General features: G+C 41.9%; 1 protein-coding gene and 1 non-coding gene across 3 annotated transcripts in view; both read right to left on the bottom strand.

The window, feature by feature from the left end:
* Positions 1-23,684, bottom strand: part of FBXO36 (F-box protein 36) — a 129,554-nt gene that overhangs the window by 76,605 nt on the left and 29,265 nt on the right. The gene's annotated exons all lie outside the window — the stretch shown is intronic.
* LOC118522480 (U6 spliceosomal RNA) lies at positions 7,114-7,220 on the bottom strand. The gene has a single exon (XR_004910644.2). It is a non-coding gene; the product is annotated as a U6 spliceosomal RNA (small nuclear RNA).

The following is a 23,684-nucleotide window of genomic DNA, read 5'->3' as shown; positions in this document are numbered from 1 at the left end:
GATCATGACCCGAGCCGAAGGCAGACGCTTAACCAACTGAGACACCCAGGCACCCCCTAGGCCCTTCTTGGTGTTGTTCTGGAACCCTTCCCCCACAGGCTTTGAACTGCCAGACCACCTCATGGTTCCTCACTCCTTTCTCCCTGCTTGCAGGCCTGGGCTTCAGCCAGCGTTCCTCTCCTTGTAGAGATGCCTCCCTGTGTCCTGTCGTCTCCTGAGGCCCTTCTCCCACCCTTCTCCCCTTCCCTGATATCCGAAAGATAACTGAACTCTCAGGGCCGTGGAGACTTTTTATACCATCCTACCTAGCACCCTGCCCAACAGAAGGTAGGTCCTTTAAAGGGTTACTTTTCATATAGGTTTTGTGCTGATCGCTATAGAATATGTAAGTTACAAAACCCTAAAGTCTCAAAATTGTGGTAGCTGATTCCTTTCAGCAAATCCGTTAACCTGCCACTTTTGATTTTCCTGAGCAGGAGCCTCACCAAAATTGTCCTCTCAAACATCTTTCTACCCCATCTCCACAGAGGTGAGGGCATTTTAGTCCCTAGGGCTGCCATAACAAAAGACTAAGGGCTGAACCAACAGAATCTATTTATTCACAGTTCTGGAAGCTGGAAGTTCAAGATCAAGCTGTCGACAGGTTTGGTGTCCAGGAGGCCTCTCTCCTGGGCTGGCAGATGGCCACCTTCTCAATGAAGCCTCTCACATGGCTTTTCCTCTGTGCATGTGCACCCCTGATGTCTGTCTCTTCTTATAAGGACACTGGTCATATTGAATTAGGGCCCCACCTTTATGACCTCATTTAACCTTAATGACCTATTCAAAGCCCCTATCTCCAAATATAGTCACCCTGGGGGCTAGTGCTTCGACATAGGAATCTTAGGGGGACACAATTTAGTCCCTAGCAGAATTATCTGTTACTGTATCTATATGATACACAGGGGCATCACTAGAAAGAGCACGAATTCTGGAGAGAGGCAGAACTTTGCTATTTAATCGCTCTATACTTCAATTTCCCTTTTTCTTCCCTTTCTATTAGACATCATTGAAATTAACATTAAATATGATAAATATTTCTTTTCTATTGAATAAAGATGCCAGGCAATCTGAATCTAATGCTATGTTCTTTATATCACATGATCTAGAACTTTTAGAACTAATTGGAAAGTCAGAAATAATTTAGTCCGCCTCTTACAACTCATACAGAAGAGCAAAAAGTTTCCAAGAGGTTAAGTTAGAAGTGGTGGGTTATCTCTCGCTACGACCAAACCGCCGGAGGTATGTTACAATGAAAGCAAGTCTTGGGTTGAATTCTGCCCCAAGTAAGGCACAGCAAGCAGGCACCACAAGAGTCCATACTACATTTCTGGAAGCTCAACGGAGTCCCCTCCTCGCCGTGCACTTGGGCACACTGCGGGAACCTTCACTGGAAAGTTTCTCTCTGGGGCAGGTGCGCCTATATTACAATGACATAATCAGCTACTCTTCTAGCCAGATCAAGCCACAAAATCCTTGGGCTAGTGGAGGATTCTGGAACAAACGGAGTTCTAGACAGGGCACTACTCCAGCAATGTTGTTACCGAGCTGATTTCTTACGTTGTTCAAAAAAAGTCAGGGAGATGTACACAACTGTCGAATCACGATACTGATACCGTATTCCTGAAACTAATATAACACTGTGCACTAACGATACTGCAATTAAAATAAAATAAAATAAATTTTTAAAAAGGCAGAGAAACACATCTACAATCTTACTTGTCTCGTATCTTGCATGTTACTCATTTCATCAGTGAAAAATTATTTCCGACATTCATTAGACTAATTAATTAACCCTCCGGTACTGATTTAGTAGGCAATATTTGAAGTGCTTGCAATAGTGGCCTCTAGAGGAAGGATCCTCAGGGCAAAGACTCAAGATAACTTGCACACAGATAAGCATCCTACTGGCTCTCTGAGGTATTTAAAGTAAATTACTGAGAATATAACACTTGCCTAAGGAAAGATGACTGGTTAGAACCGGAACCCAAGCCTCCTTACTTCTAACTCATAAACACAGGGTTTGTTCTGAGGCACAAAGCTTTCTTCAAGTATGACTTTTATGTTACAGGTCAGCAGATCCCCTCTACAGAGCAGAGCGCAGAAGTCAGGATCACTACTTAGCCTCGTCAAGACGCAATTATGCTCCATATACTAAATAAAATAGAAAATTATATTAGATATTCTCTACCACCTACTGTCTCTCAGAGTGGTTAAGTTGTGTTTTTGTGTTTTTGGGTTTTTTTTTAAGTGACAAAGCCTAGTATTGGTAAGGACAAGGAAAAATAAAAGCCCTTAATAATCACTGAGAAGGGCGTGCATTGGTTTGGCAATACTCATCAAAAACCTTAAGTTCATTCCTACTTTTTGATCCAAACATTCTACTTGTTAAGAATTTATCCTCAGGAATTTATTAGAAATGCTTATAACATGAAGGATAGTTGAAAGACAGGCAGGCAGGGAAAAGCCCCCCCCCCCCCGCAAGAGGAAACCACCCTTAAAAGGATTTTACACCACCCCGGAAGGAGCCCTCTACCCTTTCCCACATGATAGGTAGATGACAAAAACCTGATTGGATGACTGGCACACAGAGGGTTAATCAGATTAAAACAGCCTACAACAAAGAGCGCATAAAAACCCCTAGATCTTGGGGCACCTGGGTGGCTCAGTCGGTTAAGCATCTGCCTTCAGCTCAGGTCATGATCCCAGGGTCCTGGGCTCGAGCCCCACATTGGGTTCCTTGCTCAGCAGGGAGCCCGCTCCCTCTCCCTCTGCAGCTCCCCTTGCTTGTGCTCGCACTCGCTCTCTCTCTCTGTCAAATAAATAAATAAAATCATTAAACAAAAACAAAAACAAAAATACCTAGATCTAAATGCCAAATCGGCAACCCTCTCAGGTCCCCTCCCTCTTCAGGAGTTTTGTACTATCGCTCAATAAACTTTACTATCACTCAATAAGCTTTGCTTTGCTGCCGACCACTGTTCGTCTGTCTGGTCTACCTCTTCGTTCTTCTAAACAGCATGACCAAGAACCGTGGGCAGTAAAGGAGAAGAAATCCTGTAACATTTTGATATAAGAATGTCATAGGTTAATTATGACAATGAAAAATCAGAACTGACCTAAGGGTTTGAAAGTTGGGACTAATTAAATAATTATGGCACATTTAGATGATGGAATACTTTGCAGCCAATAAAAGAATATGTGAAAAAATAACATAGAACAATGTTAATGATCATTTGTGAAAAGGCTCAAAAGTATATACACCACTAATCCAAATATTGAAAGGAAAATATATATGCAGAGGGAAGGAGCATCAGTGCAGCAGTAAATACAATTGTTTCACATGACAGAAATAGCTTGAAGGAAGCTGAGCTAAGAGGTATCCCCCAAATATTTGTGAAGTGGTTGCAACTATTCTGGTATTATCTCATCTTAAATCAAGTCATATATTCATATATAGTTATTCATACATAGTTATTGTTACATATTTATCTCTATTTTGAAAACCTTGAAGTCTATAAATACTGTTTTAAACATCGTTCTTATTTCTTTTGAGACAGAGGGTGCACTCAGGCGCAAGCTGGGGGGAGGTGCAGAGGGAAAGAATCTCAAGCAGACTCCCCACTGAGCATGGAGCCCACACAGGGCTCATCCCAGGACCCTGAGATCATGACCTGAGCTGAAATCAGGAGTCGGAGGCTCAACAGACTGAACCACCCAGGCACTCCAAACATCTTGTTCTTATTAACTGTGAATGTTTTGTTAATGAACATGCCTACAAGAAAAGCTACAGAAGAGCTGGCACCGTTTTTGCAAGACTGTTGAGATTTGGCTGGAACATGGGCTTCGCCATGCTGGCCCCAGGTCTCCTGAATCTCCCAAACGCCGGTGAGCAGTACACGACTCTTCTTATGAAAGGAGAAACTGACCCTAGACAGCTTAGAGACCTTGCGTCTGCTCTGGCCGTGGTGGCATCTGCTGACCTTCCCCAGTCTAGTTCTCGCGCATTTCTTCATACCTGCTCCAGGAAGGATGGACAGTGAACCTCGTTAGAAGGTACATATCATTATTTGGTAGCTTAGTAGAAATCACGTGACTATTGGTAGACTTCTTTAAAATTTTTATTTATATTTCGCGTATTTTTAGATTTCTTATATATTTCCAGTAAATCGTTGTAATAAACTTGGAAATTGAGTTTACTTTTATTTTTTTTATTTTTTATTTTTTATTTTTTTAAGATTTTATTTATTTATTTGACAGAGAGATAGAGAGAGAACACAAGTAGGCAGAGAAGCAGGCAGAGGGAGAGGGAGAAGCAGGCTCCCCGCAGAGCAGGGAGCCCGATGCGGGACTCGATCCCAGGACCCTGGGATCATGACCTGAGCCGAAGGCAGCCGCTTAACTGACTGAGCCACCCAGGCGCCCCGAGTTTACTTTTAAAGAGAGGTCAAAGGTTTCTCATTAATCCCCAGGCACCTCTTCTTCATAATTTATAAAGGCAAGATGATGAGGCATTTCTTGTTCACCTGGCAAAGGTCCCTAAACGTTGGGTCCTTTCCCCCATTGGGCCAGCAACTCACTAGGCAGCCCTTGAGGGGACACTTAGAAAGAAATGGGCCCACCGGGGCATCTAAGCATCTGAGAATATTTGGACAATGCACAACCCTGTCCTCACCCCCTGGCTGAGATTTTGCTAATCCCACTACTGCCCTAACTGACAAACCCTGCCACTGGGACCAAAAGCAGAGAGTCTGTGATTAGACAGGTCTGGGTTTAAAACCTGTTCTCTTTTACCTTGGGCAAATGTCTTCATCTCTTTTGGCCTCAGTTTCAACTCCAAAATGGAAATAATGATCATGCCCCCCTCACCGACTCGTGGATGGATGACATGAGATAAATCCAAAGCACCCAGCCCGATGCCAGATATGGAGTGCACCCCAAAGAGGGAGGTCCTTGCCTCTTTCTTTCTCCCTTCCCCTCTTGTTCACCTGCTGACCAGTCCATCATATCCCTAAGAGCCAACTCAGGCCCAAATACAAGTATCTCTTTCCTCATCAACTATCTAACAATATTTGGTTCTTGACCATATTCTTGATTGTATTCTTCAAAGACATTTATTTCAGCTTTTCACTCTGACATGGTGTTTGATTTTTTAATCATTAATAATCATTAAGAATCACATGCTCTTTGGGGGAGACGAACCATGAGAGACGATGGACTCTGAGAAACAAACTGAGGGTTCTAGAGGGGAGGGGGGTGGGGGGATGGGTTAGCCTGGTGATGGGTATTAAAGTGGGCACGTATTACATGGAGCACTGGGTGTTATACGCAAACAATGAATCATGGAACACTACATCAAAAACTAATGATGTAATGTATAGTGATTAACATAACAATAAAAAATTAAAAAAAAAAAGAATCGCATGCTCTTTGCTGTATTTCCTCTACAGCATAATTATCATCTACCATCTATCCAGTTAAAAAACAAAGTTTCTCATGAAGGGTTGGAATAACTTGCCAGATACCACACACTCAGTGGGGGATTCCAAATCTTTCTAAGCGTCTGTCTAGGAAATAGGTTTGTAAGTTAGCACACGGCTGTTTTCACTTTCTCTCGCAAACTACTGTTATTCTATCAGATCAAATTGCTCCCTGCTTTGGAAATCATATATAATTAGGGGATTTCACAGAGTGGGGGTTGAGATACTGTGTCATGGAGAGTTTGTGGAATCAGATCTTTTATTAGGGGAAGAAGGATTTTGTTATCTGAACAGCACACTGAGAAATGGAGAAGTGAGGACTGCAAGGTAAACCCTGCATGTAACTTTACCTTTCGATATTACTCAAAAGCTCACAAGGCACCGGTTTTCTGAAAGGCAGAAAGATGTTATTTTTTAAGTGAATTATGAAGATAATTGATTTTATTTCACCTTATTTAAACTAGACAACAATTATGATGGTTTCAGTGCAAATTTACATCAAATATGTGCTCCCCTCTGTATGTCTGTGTTTGGTTCAATTTGTCTAAATACAGCAAAACTTAGATTTTCAAATATCCCAAATTTCACTCTGGAATGGCAGTAATTTTTATACATTAGGAATAAAAGCAACATTATTATTAATATTAGTAGTAGTAGTAGTATTTAGAGAGAGAGGGAGGAAGGGGCAGAGGGAGAGGGAGAGAGAAAATCTTAAGCAGGCTCCATGCCCAGCAGAGCCCAACACGGAGCTCGATCTCACAACCCTGAGGTGAGATCGAGAGTCGGACACTTAACTGACTGAGCCACTCAAGCGCCCCAAAAGCAACATTATTAATAATGGACAAGATGAGTCTGAGGCTAAGATGAGAATGGAATAAACTGAAATTTATAATAAGGAAGAGCTGACTGCATTGAAATATTTCTTCAAGAATTCAGAAATGCAGTTGCCCTTGGAGAGTCAAATTAGTAAATTTCAAACACAATGGATATGATTAGGAATTGATAGCAGATACTGCTGGTTGCCACCCACCTGCCTTTCCTAGTAGAGCCCGATTTGTCCAGCAGTCTCTTTCTTCTGCATAGCTTCTGCACAGAGTGCAGGCCTCATCTCTAGTCCTAGGAGGCAGGACATGATGGGTCTAAGTCATTCTTGGTAGTTTTTCCCCTCTGCCAGTGATTGGTATGGGCATGGGCATGCGATAAAATTTTGGCCAAAGAGACACCAGGAAAAGGCTGCAGAAGCTTTGGGAAGATTTATTACTTACAAGGAGAAACAGAGCCTCTTTTTGGGCACTGACCATTGTGCTTTGATGTGATTAATGGAGTTGCCGCAGCCACTTTGTGACTATGAGGGGAGCCAGGTTGAGATGACAGCACTCACCTGGAGGAGACAGAAGCAGTAAGTTGTGGAGAAGAGGAGCTTGAGCACGTCACTGTGCTGGGAACCTCTTTTTCTTTGGATGTGTTCATGTGAAATAATACCATATTTCATCAGATCTAATACACTATCCATTGTACGTCATGTCGCAGCATTATTTTATGTGCCATGTAGAAAGAAATAACACTGGCAAAAAAACTGATGCACTTTTTTTTTTTTTACATGGAACGGTTCACGAATTTGCGTGTCATCCTTGCGCAGGGGCCAAGCTAATCTTCTCTGTATCGTTCCAATTTTAGTATATGTGCTGCCGAAGCGAGCACGCAAATTTTTTAAAGATTTTATTTAGTTATTTGACAGAGAGAGGGGGGGAGCACAAGCATGGGGAGCGGCAGAGGGAAAGGGAGAAGTATGCTCCCCGCTGAGCAGGGAGCACGATGAGGACTCCATCGCAGGACCCTGGGAATATGACCTGAGCTGAAGGTAGATGCTTAACAGATTGAGCCACCCAGATGCCCCAGCATGTTTTTTTAATCACTTACTTTATATTTATTGAAAGGCTATTTTATTCGTCACTAGACACGTATTTTATTATGTTATTTTTAGCATTTGTATTACTTCATTAATTTTATAAATTATATTGACACAATATATGTATTTTGTTAATTTTGATATAATAAATTTATACTGTCCTTGTGTATACCTAAAAAAGGAAAATATAAGTGGAATAACTAGATGAAGGTATTCCTGAAACTTCCCCAGATTCAGAGTCTGAGTCTTCTGGATCACATTGTGGATGACAGTCTTCATCATTTTCCTCAGAATATTATCCTCTATGACATCAATAACATGATGATAACCACAATAAAGTACTGAACTTTTTTTTTTAAGATTTTATTTATTTATTAGAGAGAGAGAGAGAGACTGCAAGCTAGAGAACATAATCGGGGGACGCGGGGCTCAATCCCAGGACCCTGAGATCATGACCTGAGCTGAAGGCAGATGCTTAACAGACTGAGCCACCCAGGCGCCCCTAAAGTACTGAACTCTTAAGCTGGCTTTGGGGTTATGTAGAGCTAGCCTCCTTTTGATCTCTACTTTGGGAATGAGGTAAACATCTCAGATTCACCCCTGCTCTCTCATAGCTTCTGGATTTTCTTCCAAGCTGCTGCTTTGATGCCTGGGCTTCTGAGTTGTTTTCAGTTTCTGGCTATTATGAATAAAGTTTCCATAAACGTTTGTGTACTGGTTTTTGCCCTCTTTGACTCCTTTCAAGTTCTATTCGTTAACAATTCTTTATAATAAACTGTCCCTGGTAAAATAGCAATATGGTTTCTGCCTCCTCAGTGGACCTGATATGAATCTTCCGTCATTCATTATGTAGGGCACTTGGTAAGAGTTTTTAATTTAGGGATACTTCACGTCTAGGACATTTTCTCATATGAGTTTTTTCTGGAATTCCCCCCCCCCCTTTTTTTCCCCAGCTATTGGATGTCCTGGTCTAATTCTTTTATTTTTTCCCTATTTTCCATCTCTTGCCTTTGGTTTTTTTTTTTTCTAGGAGAGTTCTTCAATTTTATCTTCCAACCCTTCTGTTGAGTTTTTCATTTTTCCTATCATGCTTTTTATTTTCTAAAAGCTCTTGTTAATTTTCTGACTTTTTTAAATGGTGTGCTGTTCTTGTTTCATGGCTACAATACCTCTTCTTACCCTGCTGAGGCTATTACTGATGAGTATTTTGTTCTGTCTGTGTGCATTGTCTTTATTTTCTCCAAAATCATATTTCCTGGATTTTGTTGGTGATGGTGGCACTGATGATTTGTTTTGCGTTTCCTCAAAAGCCTGATAACTCTTAGCTGTCCATGTGTATTCAGGAGTGGGGTGCTAGGAAACTGATTGTAAGTTCTGGCATTTAAGCAGGGCTTGTCCAGAGGAGGACCTCATTATAGGGTGATCTGCTGGGGCTCTTTGGTTGGAGGATCCTGAGTATGAAAATCTTCTGATCTCTTCATTTGGCCTGGTCTGATTCTCCAGAGAAGAATCTTCAAGCTTTCTGCCTAGAGGGCATGAGGCTGGCTGCCTACAGCATCCTGTGAGCCTTGGGAAAGTCAGAGTGAGTCTCCTAAATCAGTATGTGGATTTTCCTTTCATCTCTTGCCATATTCAACACTGAGTCCCTCTGTCCCAGTGACCTGGGGTCTTGAGGCTATAGTATCCCTCCTTAACCCTCCAGAGACCAAACTTCCAGTCTTCTGGAGGGTGAAGCAAAACTATTGCTGGTTGTGCAGAGGAGGGGAGGAGATGAGGAAGGCGGTTCTAACCACATCTCAAACAGATTTTTAATCATTCCTATTGTTTTCAGGTCCTTCTTTACCCTTGCTTTCAAAAGAACCCATTTCTACCCATTCCTGAGCCTCCCTGCTCTGAGTTTCTGGGGCACAAATCTGATTGTTTCTTGACTTGCCCAACACTGGCTTAGATTTCAGCTTTTCCGGGGCTGTTGAATCAGCTACCAGTAGGTCATCTGCCTTCTAGCTCGCAAAATTGTTGCCTTTCCTATTCCCTTTGTCTTTGTGGGTTATGCTTTAGAAAAACCCTGTAATTGTCATTTTAGTGGTGTTGCCAGAGGGAGGGAAGGTATATAACAGTTCTTTAACTAGAAGCTGTACTTTGTGTATTCTTAAGATGTTTAAAATGCCACCATAGAGAATCTGAGATATCGTATTTCTCAATTTAATATAAATACATAGGATAATGTAAATGATTGAGTTGGTAGTCAATATTTAAACTTAGGAGTATCTGTTACATTTATAATGATTTTAAGATATTTAAAAGAATTTGATTTACATTTTTACATTTGTTTCATTACAGCTTTGCACACACTTGGCTTGATTTTGTTAGATTTGTAATTATGTCTCTTTAGGTTTTAGAAATGCTTGAGAAAATCAAATACATTAACTTTGTGGTATAGATTGAAGCATTTAAGACGATTTAATTAAGTTTGTAAATAGTACTTACATTTAAGAGAATTTAATTTGTTAAATTTATAAGTTAATTAATAATTTCTAAGATAATCTAATTAAGTTTGTAAACAGTGCTTTAAAGTTTAAAGGATTATAATTTGCTAACTGTAGTAAGTTCATTAAACGTTCAAAAAAGGATAATGAAACTGAGTGTTTTGAATTGTCATTCAAAATTACTGGATTTACAATTGAATTTACTAGGTTTGTATTTGAATGTTTAAAGAAAAATAGGTTTTAGGGGCGCCTGGCTGGCTCAGTCGGTGGAGCAGTGGAGCTTGGGACTCTTGATCTCAGGATTCTGAGTTCAAGCACCATGTTAGGTATAGGGATTATAAATAAATAAGCTTTAAAGAAAAATAGGTTTTTAATTTTTTTAAAGATTTTATTTATTTATTTGAGAGAGAGAATGAGAGAGAGAGAGAGAGCGCACATGACAAGGGGAGGGTCAGAGGGAGAAGCAGACTCCCTGCTGAGCAGGGAGCCCCATGTGGGACTTGATCCCAGGACTCCAGGGTCGTGACCTGAGCCGAAGGCAGTCACTTAACCAACTGAGCCACCCAGGCGCCCCTAGGTTTTTAATTTTTAACTTTAATTGAATAGCAGTGATAAACACAAATAACTGTAATAAATCAAAATATTTGTATTAAATTATAAATTATAAATAATTACAAATAATTGTAAAATAGTTTCCTACATCAGATTAAAAAGTTTGATTTAGGTATTTGGGGACAACTTAGCCATTTGGAAAAAAAAAAAAATTGATTTATGCCTAACACCAAGATAAACTCCAAACAGATCAAAGATCTGCATGTAAAAAATGAGACCATACAGGAGCTAAAAAGAAAAAATGGTGAATTCCTTTATTATCTTTCTATGTCTCAAAATCTAAAAGCCCTAAAAGAGAGGATTGATAAATTTGACTATATAAACATAAAAAACTTGGAAACATGATAAGGTTTAAAGCAACTTTATTTGTAACACCTCTGGGTTGAAAATAACCAAAATATCCATCAACTGGTAAATAGATAAATAGATCCATATGACAAAATATTACTCAGCAATAAAAGGACCTGCTGATACATGCAATCACATGGTTGAATCTCAAAAGAATTATGCTAAGTGGAAGAAGCTGGATATAAAAGGCTTACAGACTGTATGATCCCATTTAGGATTCATTGGAAAAGGCAAAACAGAAATCAGGTGAGTGGTACCAAAGGGATGAGGGTGAGAGAGGGGAATGACCACAAAGGGACATGAGGGAAATCTTGGGTCGATAGAAATGGTCTCTCTCTCTACTATGGTGCTGGTATTTCATTTGTCAAAATTCACCTGAAAAGGGTGATTTTTACTATACTGAAAGCATACCTTGAGAAGCCCGATTTTCTTAAAGTTCATTTATTTATTTTTTTAGTAATCTCTACACCCAACATGAGGCTCGAACTCCCAACCCCAAGATCAAGAGTCAATGTTCTTCCGATTGAGCCAACCAGGCGCCCCATAATAAGCCTGGTTTTTTAAAAAAACATATCAGACAAAGTCAAAAGAAAAATGATACTCTGGGGCGCCTGGGTGGCTCAGTCGTTAAGCATCTGCCTTCAGCTCAGGTCATGATCCCAGGGTCCTGGGATCGAGCCCTGCATCAGACTCCCTGCTCCAAGGGAAGCCTGCTTCTCCCTCTTCCACTCCCCCTGCTTGTATTCCCTCTCTCACTGTCTCTCTCTCTCTGTCAAATAAATAAATAAAATCTTAAAAAAAAATTAAAAAATAAATAAAAGAAAAATGATACTCTGGAAAGAACATCTGCAATTAAGATCATGACAACAGGCTAATCTCCCTAAAGAGTTTATAGAAATAGAGAAAAGGCCAACAAATTAATTTTTAAAATGAGCAAAAGACATGAAAACAAAGTTCACAGGAAAAAATATTTACACAGCTCAGAAACAGATGAAAAGATGCTCCATTTCACTCATAATAATAGAAAAGCATATTAAAATCACATCTCAATGTGATTTCATTTCTCATCTATCCAGACTGGCAACATCCAAAAGACTGAAAATGCCCTCTGTTAGCAAGAATGTGGGGAAACAGGTACTCTCAATGTGGTACAAAAGCTATGGAGGGAAATCAAGCATGATCTAATAAAATTACAGAGAGTAAGAGATGGATGATTGATTGATTAAAGAATTTTATTTATTTATTTGAGAGAGAGAGAGAGAGAGCGAGCAAGCACAAGCAGGGGGAGCAGCCGAGGGAGAGGGAGAAGCAGGCTCCCCACTGATCAGGGAGCCTGATGTGGGGCTGGATCCCAGGACCCTGGGATCACGACCTGAGCTGAAGGCAGACGATTACCCAACTGAGCCACCCAGGCACCCCAGAATGATTTATTTAATAAATAATGTTGACATGGGGCGCCTGGGTGGTTCAGTTGGTTAAACAACCTCCTCTTGATTTAGGCTCAGGTCATGATCTCAGAGTTAGGAGGGTTGAAATCTAGCTGTATCCGACTCTATGCTGGGTGTGGAGCTTGCTTAAGATTCTCTCTGCCTCTCCTTCTGCCCTTGCACCCTCCCTCCCCAGCGTGCATGCACTCTCTAAAAAAAAAAAAAAAAGTGTGGACATGATAAGCCATCCATCTAAAAGAAATAAATGTAAACCCCTACCTCCAACTACATTCAAAAATAAAATCTAGATAAACTAATATAATAAATGCAGAAAGTAATAATGTAAAATGTATTACTTTAAGAATAATAAAAAAATAGCATTTTCATTTTAGGAAATGGTACAGGAACCTGGGATAGTATCGCACTGGGCATGATTATGCATACTTTTTTTATATTTATTTTTGAAGTGTAGATGACATATAATATTTTATTAGTTTCAGGTGCACAATAGTGCAATTTTAAACGTTATGCAATGCTCACCAAACGTAGTTACCATCTGTGACCATATAACGTTATTACAATATTAATTGACTATATACCCTATGCTGTACTTTTTCATCTCTGTGATTCATTTATTTTATTTTTTTTTAAAGATTTTATTTATTTATTTGACAGAGAGAGAGAGACACTGAGAGAGGGAACACAAGCAGGGGCAGTGGGAGAGGGAGAAGCAGGCTCCCCGCTGAGCAGGGAGCCCGATGTGGGGCTCGATCCTGGGACCCTGGGATCAGGACCTGAGCCAAAGGCAGACGCTTAACAACTGAGCCACCCAGGCACCCCCTGTGATTCATTTATTTTAATACTGGAATTCTGTACCTCTTAATCTCCTTCACCTATTTCACCCACCACTCCACCTTCCTCCCCTCTGGCCACCACCCGTATGTTCTCTGATTTCGAGAGTTTGTTTTTTAATTATACATGCTTTTAATATCATCCTATTCTCTCATTGAAATCTCGGAATCAGAACTCCAGATTCTGACTGATTAGAAGCTGTTATTTTAACTTGGTAATTCACTACAGAGGTTGTAGCTTTTGGTTTTGCTTCCGCAACTCGTTTAGAGATCCAGAAGTGCAACTTTAAGCAGTATTCTTTATAGAAAAACATTCTACTACAATAGAGCAAACTGGAGGTCCTACACAATTCACAATGACTGTAATTTTCTCCTTACCGTGCATAAAGACCTGGGTGTTTATACACCAGACACAATATCACATTATGAAGATTTTCTGAAAGCAAAACTTGCACAAGATTTTTCACAAAGGAGGTATGTAAGAAAACCACACATACTAATGATAAGAATCTTTGCAAAAGAGGGGCGCCTGGGTGGCTCAGTCGGTTAAGTGTCTGCCTTCAGCTCAGGTCATGATCCCAGGGTCCTGGGATAGAGTCCCGCATCAGGCTCCTTGCTCAGTGGGGAGCCTGCTTCTCCCTCTACCTCTGACCACTGCTCTGCCTACTTGTTTTCTCTCTCTGTGTGTGTGTCTCTTTCTGTCAAATAAATAAATAAAATCTTAAAAAAAAAAATCTTTTTGCTAAAGAAAATGGGCAGGACGCCGGGCTGCTCAGTCGGTTCAGCATCCGACTCTTAATTTTGGCTCAGGTCATAATCTCAGTGTTGTGGGACTGAGCCCTTTGCCGGGCTCCATGCTGGCTGTGGAGCCTGCTTAAGATTCTGTCTCCCTTTCCCTCTGCCCCTCCCAGCCCCCAAAAAGAAAAAAAGAATAAATTGTTAAAAAAAAAAAAAAAGAAAACGGGCAAAATCCCACATGAGTCCTTACGATTCAGGAGAAAAAAGTCATATAAGCAGTAAGAGGATTAAACATATGTCACACCAAAGCGGTGGGACGTCACTGTGTTCCTACGACGTGAAGGCACAATGTCAAGGGTGTCCAAGCAGTTGTTTTGGACCCAGAGGGACATTCCAGTGCTAGGACTTAGTATCAGGGTGACCTTGGGCCTGTCTCATAATCTCTGCCTGCTTGCTTGTATCAGTCACATCTTCGGGGAGGATAAAAATGAAATGATTCATATAAATGAGCTTAGCAGAGCACCAGATAGGTTTTTATTTTCCTATTCTATCAAATTATCACTGGAATTTGTTTACATAAGAGGTCACAAATATAGATGCAGTTCCCTAGGTTTAGAAGAAGCATAGAAGAAGCACAGATCCACTCTTACAGCTGTAGTTGGAGAACCTGATGAAAGCCACAATTTCCTCAGGCTGGAGATGGCGGGCTCCTTCCCAAGTGCAGAGAGACAGTGTGAGTCAGGGCTACACCAGTCAGTTCTAACACACACGCTGCAGAGGCCTGACCCCAAAACACTGTGTCTGCCAGATGGGTGTACAGAAAATCTCAAAAGAAATTCAAAGTACTCAGGATGCCTGGGTGGCTCAGTCGGTGAAGCATCTGCCTTTGGCTCAGGTCATGATCCCAGGGTCCTGGGATCGAGTCCCGCATAGGGCTCCCTGTTCAGCCCTGGAGTCTGCTTCTCCCTCTCCCTCTGCTACTCCCCCTGCTTGTGCTCTTTCTCTCCCTCTCTCTGACAAATAAATAAAATCTTTAAAAAATAAATAAATTCAAATTACTCAATAAGCTCAAACCAAAACAAAAAACAAAACCCTCTAAACACAGATGCAATTGCTTTTTTAAATTATTTTTTTTGTATTAGTACAATATTATATTCTGGAACAATGCCCAGAAAAAAATAATACAATCTGGATTCCTTTCTCCAAAACCTTCCCAGATAAGGGCAGGAAAAGTGACCAAGCAGGTGGAAGGCCCAGGTGTCTATGGCCCCACTTCACAGACCCCATCTCGGGGTGTACGTGCCTAAAGCTTGCAACCTGCCTTCTTGATAAAATTACTATTTACAGCTCGAAGGTGTCTTTGCTTTTGCTTCCGGTAACAAAAGAGTAATTTGCTGGTAGAAAATTTATTTTTAAAATTTTCCCCAACTTTCTCGGGGGTCTAGTTAGAAGTAGCTCTGCTTGTGCTTAATTCCTAGGCAGGGAATGAGGGAATGTAGACCCAAATGGTGGAGAAATGGACAGTGTCTCTCGATGAGGCAAATATTTGCGATCAGAAATACGGTTGCCTTCTCTCTCTCTCTCTCTCTCTCAGCTTTCTCTCAACAGCCGTTGCTAGCCCTAAACCCTCTGGTGACTTACCCATTCTGTATTACTGCTCCTTCAAATGCATCCTCAGGTAGAGTCCAACCACTCAGGAACGAGCCTTTCGGGCTCTCTGCACACGTAATGTTTCCCTCTTCCCGATGGTTTCCTTCCTTCTTGTTTGTAAAATGAACACCTGCTACTGAATACTTCCATCTCTTTCCTTCTCAGTGCCTATCTGCTAGTCAAAACACAGTCACCAAAGTCCCTTTGTTTCTGGGAATTAAAGATAATTTAATTTTCCAATATATCAAAATTGGAGTTACTTTGTCAAAACCTTCCTCACCTTCTGTTACGGACCGAACTGTGTCCCTCCAAAATTCCTATGCTAAAGCCCTCACCTGGGGACAGGGTCTTTGAACAGGTAAAGGTTGAACAGGTAAATGAGGTCATAAAGGTGGGTCCTAATCCAGTGTGACTGACGTCCTTAATAAGAAGAGGAAGAGACAACGGGGATGCACATTTTCAGAGGAAAGACCACGTGAGGCCCCCTTGCGAAGGTGGCCGCCTGCAAGGCAAGGAGAGAGGCCTCACGAGACATCAAACTTGCCAACACCTTGATCTTGGACTTCTAGCCTTCAAAACTATGGGAAAATAAATTTCTGTTTCTTTAAGCCCCCCAGTCTGTGGTATTTTGTTATGGCAGCCCTAGCAGACTAATATGGCTCCCAAAACGATAAGATAATATGTTTTCAAGTGCCTACCACGTGCCATGGGCAGGCAGTGTGCTTTGGACTTTTTTCCCCTTTAATCTTTACAACCCTGGGAGGTGAGCATCATTGTACATTTTACAGATGAAGAACTGGCCCGAACTCCTTCAGTGCTCAGCGGATTTTGACTCCAGGTCTACCGGACCCCAAAGCTTCTACATCTGTTCGACATGCTGCCTCACTGGAACGACGAGAGGCCTTAACTTTTCCGTGTCCACAATATGCAGGGAAGCCGTGGTGTTTACAAACCTAATGGTGTTAATCCTTAAATCATGAAGACTTGACATTGGATGGGTTTTTCACTTAATTTTGGTGGGAGTGTGACTGATGTACTGAGAAGTCACAACATCTCATGCACTCCCTCCCCATTCCACAAGCACATCGAGTATCGCATTGTTCTAGCAAAACTGACAAAGCCCTGTGCCCATGGAGCTTGCATTCCATGGGGGTGTGTGGGGGGGAGATGGACAGTACACAAAACAAGTAAATATATTTCATAGTGTGTTAGAATGTGAGGTAAATGCTGTGAAGAGGGGCGCCTGGGTGGCTCAGTGGGTTAAGCGTCTGCCTTCGGCTCAGGTCATGATCCCAGGGTTCTGGGATTGAGCCCCGCATCAGGCTCCCTGCTCAGCAGGGAGTCTGCTTCTCCCTTTCCCCCTGCTCTCTCTCCCTCTCTCGTGCGTGCACTCCCTCTAATAAATAACTAAAATCTTTTTTAAAAAATGCTGCGAAGAAAAACAAACTAGGAAAGCCAGACAGGGAGTCCTGAGCCTAGGCTGGGGGTTCCATATTAAACAGGGTTTTGGAGCAGGTGTCATTTGAGCCCTTCCAAAGCCAGATGGTGAGAGGAGCCAGTAAACTGCTTTGCTTCTCACCCAACATGCCCCATGTAACCCTTCCAAACATGCAGGTGGTAAGCAAAATCCCTTTCTAGCAACCGACCCTAAAGCTGAGTTGCTCACTGGAGACAAATGGTACCTGTATCATATCTCGTAACCCCAGGATTACATCGAACAGGTTTTCCTGCTAAACTGCACACTGTAAGGGAGAATAAGGGCAAAAAAGCAATTTCTAATACTTTCATCAAGTGCTTTGATATTCACTCATGCATTTGTTTTCATGTAAGAGCCAGCCCCTTGGGAGATCTTGTCTGGAGCCCAGTGCATTTTCCACGCCTAAGATGCTAGCAAACGCAATGAGAAATTGGCCTCTGGATGATCAGCATCCTATCTCCCTGTCCAGTATCACTTCTCATCATCACCCCAGCGAGCTGTGTGTGCCATGTTTGGATTATACCGCCATGCATTTGCACACGCATGCTCAATGCCTACAGTGTCCTCCCCTGCCTTGTCCTCCTGAAAAAACTCATTCTTCAGACTTAGTTTGAGTCACTCTCTTTGTGTCATCACAGTCCATAAAAGGTCCTATTTGTCTGCTATTCAAACGACTTGCTGGACAGAGAAATGTTCTCTATTCTCTCCGGAAAACAATTAGCCCTCAATATATGGTCAAACTTCCAAAATGATTTGAATCAAATCTTCAAAGGGTCTGTAGTGATGGTCACATATCCATTTACTTTATCAATATATTTATCAATCAGATAAATATTTTCTGTGTCCCTACTACTTGCAAAGCAGTGAGCCAGCCAGCTGTGTATGGAAAGAGGGTAGTGTAAAAAATGAATAAATCTTGTTTAAGAAGATCCTATCCTTAGAGCCAGAACATGAATACAAAGTAATATAAAACAATTATTTATGTTGGCTTGTAAAACAAATATCTGGCTTTAATTGCTTAGAATCTATATTGTTATAACAACGTAGTAAATAGAACACTCACTTGCTTAACACACGTGCAAGAAATAAAATTTTTTCTATAAGTGAATATTTTATTTTTGAATAGGTTATAAATGCACATGGTAAAATGAGCAGGGTAAACAGGGAAAAGCATCTCTCTCCATCCCGGCCCCAAGGGAACGTGTTTCCTAGACCTAATCTCGGTCCCTTTGGCACCTCCCTCCTCCCTACTGAGGCTGAGTCCAAGTTCCTGGGGAGCAGTGAGGCCTCTGTACCACTCACTATCTTCAAGCCAGCAGCAGGTGAGATGGCCTCCATCCCATCTGTTCTTGGTTTATCGTGGTGCAGGAAACAGCTAAGGGCTGTAGCAGTCTCCTCCTGGTCCCCTTGTGGCAACATTTCCCCCCCAATGGTGGCCTGCAGAAGGAGGTGCCCTGTGACCAAGGTGGCTGGGAGGCTGTCAGCCAGTCCGGACAGCACCTTCTCCGGCCACCTGCTGGGGGTGGGAGGCACTTGAGACCTCTCAGCAGGCTCTCCTATTCACCTGCCTCTCCTATTCCTCACCTGGTGCGGAGGGGGAGGGCAAAGGTCTGCTCAGCTCCTGGAACTTCAGTCTACCTGGGGAGTCCACTGGGTTTTTGACCTTCACCCCCAAACCAGCTTGGAAGGAAATGGCCAAGGGCTCTTCAGGTGAACCAGCAGCATCTAACTCCTCTTTCCCTCCTCTCTGAGTCCTGCCTGCAATCTGGAAGGTTTTCTCGGTTGGAGATTCGGGAGAGGAGCACTTACATTCTAACTGTTGTCTGTGCCAAAGCCTTTAGGCACCCATCCCCCACCCAGCTTGGGCTTTTGAAATTTAAAATCCTAGGGCCTTGCATCTCAAAGCCTGATCTTAGGAAAGTCCCCGAAGGCAATGCATGAAGCTGATTTGAGGGAGGAAAGCAGATCTTGATGGATGGGAAAACAAGGTAAGAAAATTCAAGAAGCCCTCAATCAAATTTAAGGTTTTGTGTGGCCTATAGTCTGGTGTGATAGTGTAACCTTCCAAATGCACGATTTAAAATAAAGTAATGCCTAAAAATATTTATATTAGGTACAGTAATTAAAATGATTTATGAAATGTTCTCTTGGGCAGAAAAACATTTTCTTGAGAAAGTTTAAATGAAACACACTTGATTCAAAAAGTTTTCCCTCCACCCCCCAAAATAAGTTCTTTCTCAAGTTACATTAATGGCCACAGTGCAAAACTTGGGAAGTTTTCTTGTCAATATAGATGAGGTTCCATTTTCGGGTTTAAGTTTAACAGCTGGCCAAGCATCCCATGGTCTTTCTGTTTAAGCTACATTGAAATCAGCAAAAACCATTTGTAAGCATCTGACAAGCTATACTATCTAGATTTTTCTGGTTCCAGCCCCTGACTTCTGACCTTGGGCAGAACCCACCTTATCTCCTGTGAAAAAGAAAGCCACAAGTCCAAAATGGAGTCACTTAGGCCAGGTCACATCCCCAAACCAGAGCTTACTACTTAACTCAATTGCAGTTTCATCCTCCCCCACATATATGGTCTCAACCAGTCAGGCATTTTATTGTCTCGTCCCTTTTCTGCCTGTAAAATCCTTCCATTTTGTATAGCTCCTTGGATCTCCTATTTGCTAGATGGGATGCGGCCTGATGCATGAATTGATTAATAAAGTCTATTAGATCCTTAAAATTGACTCGGTAGAATTTTTTATATTTAACACTCCATACCTCCTCCCCCACCTTCCCTCTCCTACAAGCTCAGTTCTTGACTTTTTATTTGGGCCGTGATTTTAATGCAAGGTCTTGGTCCCACAGCTCTCATCCACTCCCCTGGGGCCAGCCCTCAAGCTACATGCTAAGATTCTTTCTTCCCAAGACAAAGTACAATTTCCTCCAGTTGGCTGCTGTCCAACCTATCTCCTGTTCTTCCGAGGAGGCTTTTCCAAGTGTAGTCTAAGCATCGTCTAAAATTCCTCATCCCATCACTTTTCAGCCCACTATAAAAGGGCTCTTCACTGCTTTGGGGGCACGGCTTAAACCAGCAGTGATCTCTAATGGTTTAATGGGGAAACACTCACTCATTCATTCAACAAATATTTATTGAGTGTCAACCATGTGCCACGCACTGTTCTGGGTGCTAGGGATACTGCAGTGTATGGAAATGATGAAAAGTCTCTGCGTCCATGGAACATTCTAGCAGGGGGAGAGGGACCATAGAGACTTGCTTATTTCTTTACTGTCCCCATTTCAGTGACATACCAGTCACCATCTCATAAAATGGAAATCTAAAAGAGCCTATACTTCTTCACCCTCCATTCAACTGGTCATCAAGTCTCAATTCGACTCCTAAATCTTTCTCTTAATCCACTCTTTCTCTGTATTGCTACTACTTGCCTTAGTTTGGGCACGACAGAAATATTTACACACAAAAATTGGCAATTGCCACAAATCAGGTTTTTTCCGCCCCTGGAGAGTCAGTTGCAAAGCATCTCCCAGCATATTACTGATTAGGCACATTAAATGTTTTCCCCTTGATTAGGTACAGAGGTTTTCTGTTCTCCACCCCTTCTTCCCCATGCTACCCTCCTGGAAGTCAGCCTTCACACTCTGCTGCTAGGATGCCGCTTCTCGGCTTCTGAGACATCACCATGATTGTGTCAATCCTCAGCCCGAAACTCTTTCAGAGATCCCCATCCCTTTCAAAGCGTTGACATTGCATATAAAACATTCCTGATCTGGCCCTTCTTATCTCTCCAGCCTATGTCTGATGTTACATTTTGGTCCACCTACATACCAGCACTTTTTTTTTTTTTTTAAGATTTTATTTATTTATTTGTCAGAGAGAGAGCATAAGCAGGAGGGGCGGCAGGTAGAAGGAGAAGCAGGCTCCCTGCTGAGCAAGGAGGCTGATGTGGAACTTGATCCCAGGACCCTGGGATCATGACCTGAGCTGAAGGAGGATGCATAATCAACTGAGCCACCCTGGCGTCCCTACTTACATACCAGCACTTGTATTTGTCTCCCTCTCCTCTGTGCTTTTGCATAGGCTGTTCTGTCTGCCTGGGATACATGGCTAATTCCCAGGCATCTCACAAGACTGTTTTAACAGGCATGACATACTGAGTTCCCTTTTCAAGCTCATGCTGGTTAGATGCCTGTCTGTGCGCACTTACAGGAGCCTTTGCACAAGTCCCTTGCAGCACATAACCCGCTGCACTGAGTCTGGTTTCCTTCTTGTCGAGTTCTTGCTTAACCTGTGTGGGACTGTGACCCTCACTCCAGTCCTGGATGAAAGGACTTTTTGTAGGTTCTTCCTTAGCTTTTTCCTTATCTTACTCATAGACTACATAGTCTTTCTGGGTGATCTAATCCATCCCTGACCTCCTTGGCTTTCTACCATCTGTGTGTTAATGATTCGCCATTTATATCACCAGCCCCGATCTCTTGGCTTAATTAGCATCTCTACCTGGATACGCTGCCTTCATATATTTAAAACAGAATTCAATTATCTTCTCCAAGCCTCCTCTTCCTGGGTTCTTGTGTTAGTGAATGGCATTACGAGGGCTCAGCAAACTCCAGCCAATAGGCCAGCTATGCCCACAGCTTAGGCAAGAATGGTTCCTACATTTTTAAAAAAGAAAAAACAAAACACAAAAAAAGAATATACAATACAGACTGTATGTGGCCCACAATGCCTAAAATATTTCCTATCTGGCCCTATATACAGTTTGCCAACTCATGGGTACTACCATTTGCCAAAGAACCTGGGTATCAATAATAGTATTAATTAATTAATAGTAATAATCAGCAGAAATTGAGTTTACCCTTGAAACACTGGGTGTTGTACATATTTCACTTTATTCTCCTATCAACCTCTAACTGTTAGGGTGCTTTTGGCTACATTTAACCGGAAACCCTGACTAGCAGGCTGAAATGGGAGTCTAGAGAGAGGGAAGGCTCAGGCACAGTGTGATCGGTGGTTCAATTATGCCATCAGGGACCAGGTTTTTCCATTGTTCTGCTTTCTGGGGCTCAGGCAGTATTGGCTGCAGCTAAAGTCTGGTTCCCGTATGGTCATGGACTTGGCTGTCAGTGGCAACTGGGGCTACGTGTGTTCTCACGAACATCTGCTGAGAGAGGGAGAGACTCCTCCACCACGGAATAGGAGGACTTCTGTAGGACTGAGCCAAACAGGACAACATGCCCCCCCCCATCTACTGTATAACCTTCTCTCTTACCCCAGATCCAAATAGTAACGAGTCTTCAAAACAATTTTTTAGCCTCCTAAATATCTCTTGAATATATTTCTATTCTTCACAACTACGTCCACCAGTCTGTAACATCCTAGAAAGTGAGGACAAGTGTCTTCTCTGCATGTCCAGCATCTGCCATCCTAGTGAATTATATGAATGAATGAAGAAACTTCAGGCACATACCAGGTTATCATTTTATAGTAGAGGAAAGTGAGTTTCAGAGGGCCAAGGTCACACAGCTACCGAGATTTACTTTAGGTCTGTCTAACATGGAAGCTCATCTTACTTGAATTATATACCACACTCCCCTTCCTCCTGTTTTGTCATCTTCTCCTTTTCCATTGGCTCCTTCTTCTTAGCCTTAAACACGCTCAAACCTCTCCTTCCTAACAATCCCTTTGGCCATGCTTTCCCTACAATTTGAGCCTTCTCTGATCCTTCCCTTTATAAACAAGTTTCTTGGAAAAATGTCCACTTGCCTTGTCTTTATTTCCTCCTTTTTCATTCACACCATATGTCACTGAATCCATCTTGCAAATGTTACCGGGATCCTCCCAGCTCTGTACCAAAGGGCAGCTCCCCATCTTTATTTTACTATACTATGCAGCATTTGACTCCTTCCCTTCATTCCTCCTCTTTCCAGAATCCTCCCTGATTTCTAAGGTTAAGTTCTCTAAAGATTCCTTGGTTTGTAATGTCTCCCTGTCTTTGCACAGGATGGCCTAGAATCCCGTCATCTCCTATGGCCCCAATTCCACCCGAGCTTCATGTTACCTACTGGCTCTGTATATGGCCCATCAAACTGTAACTATCTGTTTATCTTTTGTGACTATTACTGCCCTCCAAGACAATCTCTAAGTCTTAGTTGGAGACTTTTTTGTAGCTTGCAGAGCGCCCATGGTGAAAGACACAGAGTTGATATCAATAAGTGCTTGCTGAATGAATTATTGAATAAATGAACACACTGACTTATCCAACAGCGCATAGCCAGAAAATGGCAGAAATCAAATCAAGAGAGGTCAGAGATTTTCCAGAAGACGATACTGTTGAAAATGACAGTAAGTTTTTTAGGTTTTAGAAGTCATCAGTATGTGGGATATAAACTGCATGAAGTTATACTTTGGACGATACAAAATTCAAGTAACATTTCTATTTATAGATTTATATTCACAAACATTTAGATTTACTTTGCATTAATTTACTTCTATTTAAACAAAGCTTAGGATGTACACTCATTACGCATTTACGGTATTTCATTTAAAAGTCAAAAAGAATAAACTAGGGATACCAAGCAATGAAAATCTAAGCAACTAGGACATTCTTATTGTTACGAAAATACCAGAAAAGCACTTTTCTGTGAGTGAGCAGACTAT

The sequence above is a fragment of the Halichoerus grypus genome, chromosome 4 (assembly GCF_964656455.1).
Source record: "Halichoerus grypus chromosome 4, mHalGry1.hap1.1, whole genome shotgun sequence".
Classification (NCBI taxonomy): domain Eukaryota; kingdom Metazoa; phylum Chordata; class Mammalia; order Carnivora; family Phocidae; genus Halichoerus; species Halichoerus grypus.
This window is presented reverse-complemented; position numbering and strand designations above follow the sequence as displayed.